General features: G+C 39.4%; 1 non-coding gene across 1 annotated transcript; it reads right to left on the bottom strand.

Annotated features, from left to right (window-relative positions):
• Positions 1 to 4,743: 4,743 nt before the first annotated feature.
• On the bottom strand, positions 4,744 to 4,815 carry TRNAR-UCU (transfer RNA arginine (anticodon UCU)). Its single transcript has one exon. It is a non-coding gene; the product is annotated as a tRNA-Arg (tRNA).
• Positions 4,816 to 6,259: the final 1,444 nt, after the last annotated feature.

Genomic DNA, 6,259 nt, shown 5'->3' on the forward strand with positions numbered 1-6,259 from the left:
AAACTGGTGATGGGACACAAGTGTTTGTCAGTTACATCAGGCAGCCAATGAGATCTAGGCATTCCTCCCACACACCTGATTCATGTCTCCTGCTGCCCAACTGCCAGTTGAAGGAGTGAGATGAGATTATATTTGAATAATAAAAATGTATCCAGTATAGAATTCTCTCCAGTTTATTACATTATAATTGAATGAAATCCTATATACCTTCTGTGTGTCTCTGTCTGGGTTTTAGGTGAATGCACACAGTGTTTAAAACTGCCCTGAACCCCCGCCTGATAGCCTTACACACCCCCCTACGAGGGGCTTTGGGCTGTGCGGGGGGCTGGTTTTCCGCTGCAACCATTTTCGATTGCATAATTGGGTCTCCTTTGATGATAAACAGAAGATCCGCTGACTTTATCGCACTTCTCTCGCTATGAAAACGCGCTATTATAAAATAATAAGCAACGTGTCTCAGAGCAACAGAACTCACGTCCTTTCCACACAAGAGAAATTCTGTGAGTGAGCCCAGCTCCTGCCAGAGCTCCTTATATCAGGACTCTCCCACTGTGACATCATCAAGTGGGATGACCATATATGGGCATGTCACATGACCTTTTTTTTTTTTTTTTTCTAACTGACAAAGAATTCAAATTTGTAAACATGTTAACCCTTTGCTGCCCAGGACAATTTTGACATTTCTCACACACTTGTTAAAATGAACATGTTTTTTTAGCTAGAAAAATGGCTTATAATAGCCAAACATGATATATTTTCTGAAAGCAGTGACCCTGGAGAATTAAATGGTGGTTGTTGCCATATTTTATGTCACACGATATTCACGCAGCTGTTTATTAAATGCAAATTTTCAGGGAAAAAATACACTTGAATGCATTTTAGTGCACACAAACACTGTGTAATACCTATTTTATTTTTATAAAATATAAAACATGAGGTTAAGATGAATAGATGCCCAAAAAGTCAAGATCTAATAATTTTTTTATTTTTTCCAACTGACAAAAAAATTCAAATATGAATATGGTCATATCACATGACTTTTTTTTTTTCTAACTGACAAAAAAAAATTCTAATTTGTAAACATGTTAACCCTTCACTGCCAGGGACAATTTGGACATTTCTCACACACTTGTTAAATCAATCATGTTTTTTAGCAAGAAAACAGCTTATAGTACCCAAACATGATATATTTTCTGAAAATAGAGATTTGGAAATTTAAATGGTGGTTGTTGCCATATTTTATATCACACAATATTCGCGCAGCTGTTTATTAAATGCAAATTTTCAGGGAAAAATACACTTAAATGCATTTTAGTGCAAACAAACACCATATAATACCTATTTTTTTTTATAAAATATAAAAAATTAGGTTACGATGAGCAACTAGATACCCAATAAATCAAGATTTAATAATTGTGCACGTCTGAGAAACAATTTATTTTTATTTTATTTCATTTAAATATATTTTTTTACACTTTAAAAAAATAATATTTTTTTATTCAACTTTATTGATATATTACAAAAAGAAAAAAAAAGTTTTGACCAGAGATAAACCTGTAATCAATAAAGTGTATCTCATAAAATTAGAATATAATCAAAAAGTTAATTTATTTTCAAAACTCAACTGCTTTAGAAAGGACTATAAATGCCCCCCCCCTCGTGTACATGTACTGATAAGATAACAGAGCAGAGTTCAGGGGCAGCTGAAAAAAACGCCCAACTGATCCTAAATGTCCGTTTACCAGCAGCAGTGTACATGAAGATAGTCGTTTTTTTTTTTTTTTATTTGAAATTTGTCAGTTAGAAGCAATCCCAGGTTATGTGACAGATAGAACTCTTCTGTATAACTAATGTAATAAAACCAAATATAGAATACTGGGATAATTATTAATTTGCAGAATGATGATGGGAATAATTACTTTCCTATTGCATTCATAATTAAAACTGGTGATGGGACACAAGTGTTTGTCAGTTACATCAGGCAGCCAATGAGATCTAGGCATTCCTCCCACACACCTGATTCATGTCTCCTGCTGCCCAACTGCCCAACTGCCAGTTGAAGGAGTGAGCTGAGATTATATTTGAATAATAAAAATGTATCCAGTATAGAATTCTCTCCCATTTTATTACATTTTAATTGAATGAAATCCTACATACCTTCTGCGTGTCGCTGTCTGGGTTTTAGGTGAATACAGACAGTGTTTAGAACTGCCCTGATTCCCCGCCTGATAGCCTTACACACCCCCCTATGAGGGGCTTTGGGCTGTGCGGGGGACTGGTTTTCCGCTGCAACCATTTTCGATTGCATAATTGGGTCTCCTTTGATGATAAACAGAAGATCCACTGACTTTATCGCACTTCTCTCGCTATGAAAACGCGCTATTATAAAATAATAAGCAACGTGTCTCAGAGCAACAGAACTCACGTCCTTTCCACACAAGAGAAAGTCTGAGAGTGAGCCCAGCTCCTGCCAGAGCTGGTTATAACAGGATTCTCCCACTGTGACATCATCAAGTCACATGTGACATGACCATATATGGGCATGTCACATGTGACATGCCCATATATGGGCATGTCACATGACCTTTTTCTAACTGACAAAGAATTCAAATTTGTAAACATGTTAACCCTTCGCTGCCCAGAACAATTTTGACATTTCACACATTTGTTAAAATGAACATGTTTTTTAGCTAGAAAAATGGCTTGTAATAGCCAAACATGATATATTTTCTGAAAGAAGCGACCCTGGAGAATTAAATGGTGGTTGTTGCCATATTTTATGTCACACAATATTCATGCAGCTGTTTATTAAATGCAAATTTTCAGGGAAAAAATACACTTGAATGCATTTTAGTGCACACAAACACCGTGTAATACCTATTTTATTTTTATAAAATATAAAACATGAGGTTAAGATGAATAAATAGAAGCCCAAAAAGTTAATATTTATTAATTTTTTTTATTTTTTTTCTAACTGACAAAAAAAATTCAAATTTGTAAACATGTTTTTAGCAATAAAATGGCTTATAATACCCAAACATGATATATTTTCTGAAAATAGAGATTTGGAGATTTAAATGGTGGTTGTTGCCAAATTTTTTTATCACACGATATTCGCGCAGCTGTTTATTAAATGCAAATTTTCAGGGAAAAATACACTTAAATGCATTTTAGTGCACACAAACACCATATAATACCTATTTAATTTATTTTTTTTATAAAATATTAAAAATGAGGTTACGATGAGTAGATACCCAATAAGTCAAGATTTAATAATTGTGCACGTCTGAGAAACAATTTTTTTTTATTTTATTTAATTTAAATATTTTTCTTACACTTTAAAAAAATAATAATTTTTTATTCAACTTTATTGATATATAACAAAAAGAAAAAAAAGTTTTGACCAGAGATGAACCTGTAATCAATAAAGTGTATCTCATACAATTAGAATATAATCAAAAAGTTAATTTATTTCAGGGTCAATTTGGTTGTTTTGCAGGCAGGCTGGTAAGTGTGCTTGGAAATATTTTTTTTGTGATGTGTGTTGCTCTTCCATGTGTACCTTACTGCAAAGCCTAGTTATAGGTTGGTGTGGTTGCCACTTTTTTGTACAATACAATGTAAATACCTGGAAAGGTTAGACCTACAAATTAATTAGCATTAATGCAAACAACATGAAAAAATATATCTGGTGCTGGCCGGGTGTGCTTTAATACAATAACAATTATAAGACCCCTTTCACACTGGGGCACTTTGCAGGCGCTGCAGCGCAAAAAATAGCGCCTGCAAAGTGCCCTGGAACAGCCGCTGCTGTCTCTCCAATGTGAAAGCCCCGGGGGCTTTCGCACTGGAGCGGTGCACTGTCAGGACGCTAAAAAAAGTCTTGCTAGCAGCATCTTTGGAGCGGTGAAGAAGCGCTGCTCCTAAACCGCTCCTGCCCATTGAAATCAATGGGGCAGCGTGGCTATACCGCCGGCATAGCGCTGCTGCAGCGGCGCTTTGCGGGCGGTTTTAACCCTTTTTGGTCCACTAGCGGGGGTTAAAACCGCCCCGCTAGCGGCCGAATAGCGCCGCTAAAATGACGGTAAACATAGCGCCGCTTTACCACCGATGCCCCCACCGCCCCAGTGTGAAAGGGGCCAGCTTGCAAGAGATAAATCACAATACGTGCTTGCTGCAAATGCATTATACTTTCTGTTTAATGCTTTGCAATGTATTTTGAGTCCCTATGATAATGACACACTGGGGGAAGGCATTCAATGCAATTTTTTATGTCACACAGTATTTGCGCAGCGTTTTTTTAGCTGCAATTTTTTGGGAAAAAATACACTTTAACCACTTCAGCCCCCTTTGCGATTCGGCACTGCGTTGCTTTAAATGACACTTGTGCGGTCGTGCGACGCTGAACCCAAACAAAATTGACATCTTTTTTTTCCCACAGGAGCTTTCTTTTGGTGGTATTTGACCACCTATGCGATTTTTATTTTTTGTGCTATAAACAAAAAAAGAGTGGCAATTTTGAAAAAAAAAAAGAAATATTTTTTACTTTTTGCTATAATAAATATCCCCCAAAATATATATATATTTATATATAGTACATTGACAGATTCCCGTTCTGGCTCTCTGTGGAGCGATCGCATGGCCCCTATGGTAGGTAGGGTGTAGAGGGAACATTGTATATACAGCTATTATAAGAAGGGGGGGGGGTAACACTTACCAGGTGAGGCAGCCATCTTGTGAGATTGCGCTGGCTGGGAATCGAACCCGGGTCAGCTGCTTAGAAAGCAGCTATGCTTACCACTGCACCACCAACGCGAGGTAGCATGTCCTTAGGGTGTGGGAGGAAACCGGAGTACCTGGAGGGTAAACACAGGGAGAACATGTAGACTCCATGCAGACAGTGTCCTGGTCAGGATATGATCCAAACACCCCAGTGCTGCAAGGCAGAAGTGCTAACTACTAAGCCTCTGTGCTGCCCGATCTTAAAGCAGAACTCCATCTATAAAGGGAAGTTCCGCTTTTTATCCTCTTGCTCATTCGGCTTTAAATTTCCTAAAGGAACTGGAGATACAGGTCCATATTGTAGTGTTATGAATCTTTCCTATTCTGCCCTGTAGGGAGGGACTCTGAATGGTTCTCATTCCATCCACCCTACCCATTGAGCCGCCCATATTTCCCCTTGGGTTATGATATTCTTAAAGCAGAGGTTCACACAAAAATGGAACCTCCGCTTTTTGGAACCCTCCCCCCTCCGGTGTCACATTTGGCACCTTTCAGGGGGTGGGGGGTGCAGATACCTGTATAATACAGGTATTTGCACCCACTTCTGGGCATAGATTCCCGCAGGAGTCTACGCCTCCTCCCGTCCCCCCTCCCCCCTGCTGTCTGCTGGGAAACACACGGGTCCCAGAGACAGCAGGGACCATCCTGATTGCGCAGTGTGGCTCACGCATGCGCAGTAGCGAACTGGGAAGTGAAGCCGCAAGGCTTCACTTCCTGATTCCCTTACCGAAGATGGCGGCGGCAGGACCCGAGAGCCAATCGACAGATCGGCTTCGGGTGCCGACATCGCGGGCGCCCTGGACAGGTAAGTGTCCATATTTTAAAAGTCAGCAGTATTTGTAGCTGCTGACTTTAAAAAAAAAATTTTGGGCGGAACTCCGCTTAAAGTGATGTAGAGATGCAGATCCATTTTGTAGAGTGACCTAGAGCTACAGAGTCCTTCAGCTGTTGTAGGCCTCAGTGGTCACTTCTCCAATATGATGAGTCAAAATGTGAAATATTTGGGTGTAGCCGGAGGCAGTTTGTTCGGAAGGGCTGGAGAGCGGTACAATAATGAGTGTCTGCAGGGAACAGTGAAGCATGGTGGAGGTTCCTGCAGGTTTGGGGCTGCATTTCTGCAAAAGGAGTTGGAGATTTGGTCAGGATCAATGGTGAGAAATACAGTCAGATACTTATCCATCATGCTATACCATTAGGGAGGTGTGTGAATGGCCCCAAATTTATTCTGCAGCAGGATAACAACCCCAAACATACAGCCAATGTCATTAGGAACTGTCTTCACCATAAAGAAGAACAAGGGGTTTGTCTGGGATTACATGAAAAGACAGAAGGATCTGAGGCAGCCTACATCCACAGAAGATCTGTGGTTAGTTGGCCATGTTGTTTGGAGCAACCTACCTGCCGAGTACTTTAAAAAAAAAAAACAAAACACTGTTTGCATGCGTACCTAGAAGAATTGATGCCATTTTAAAGACAA

Source organism: Aquarana catesbeiana, linkage group LG07 (assembly GCF_042186555.1).
Source record: "Aquarana catesbeiana isolate 2022-GZ linkage group LG07, ASM4218655v1, whole genome shotgun sequence".
Classification (NCBI taxonomy): domain Eukaryota; kingdom Metazoa; phylum Chordata; class Amphibia; order Anura; family Ranidae; genus Aquarana; species Aquarana catesbeiana.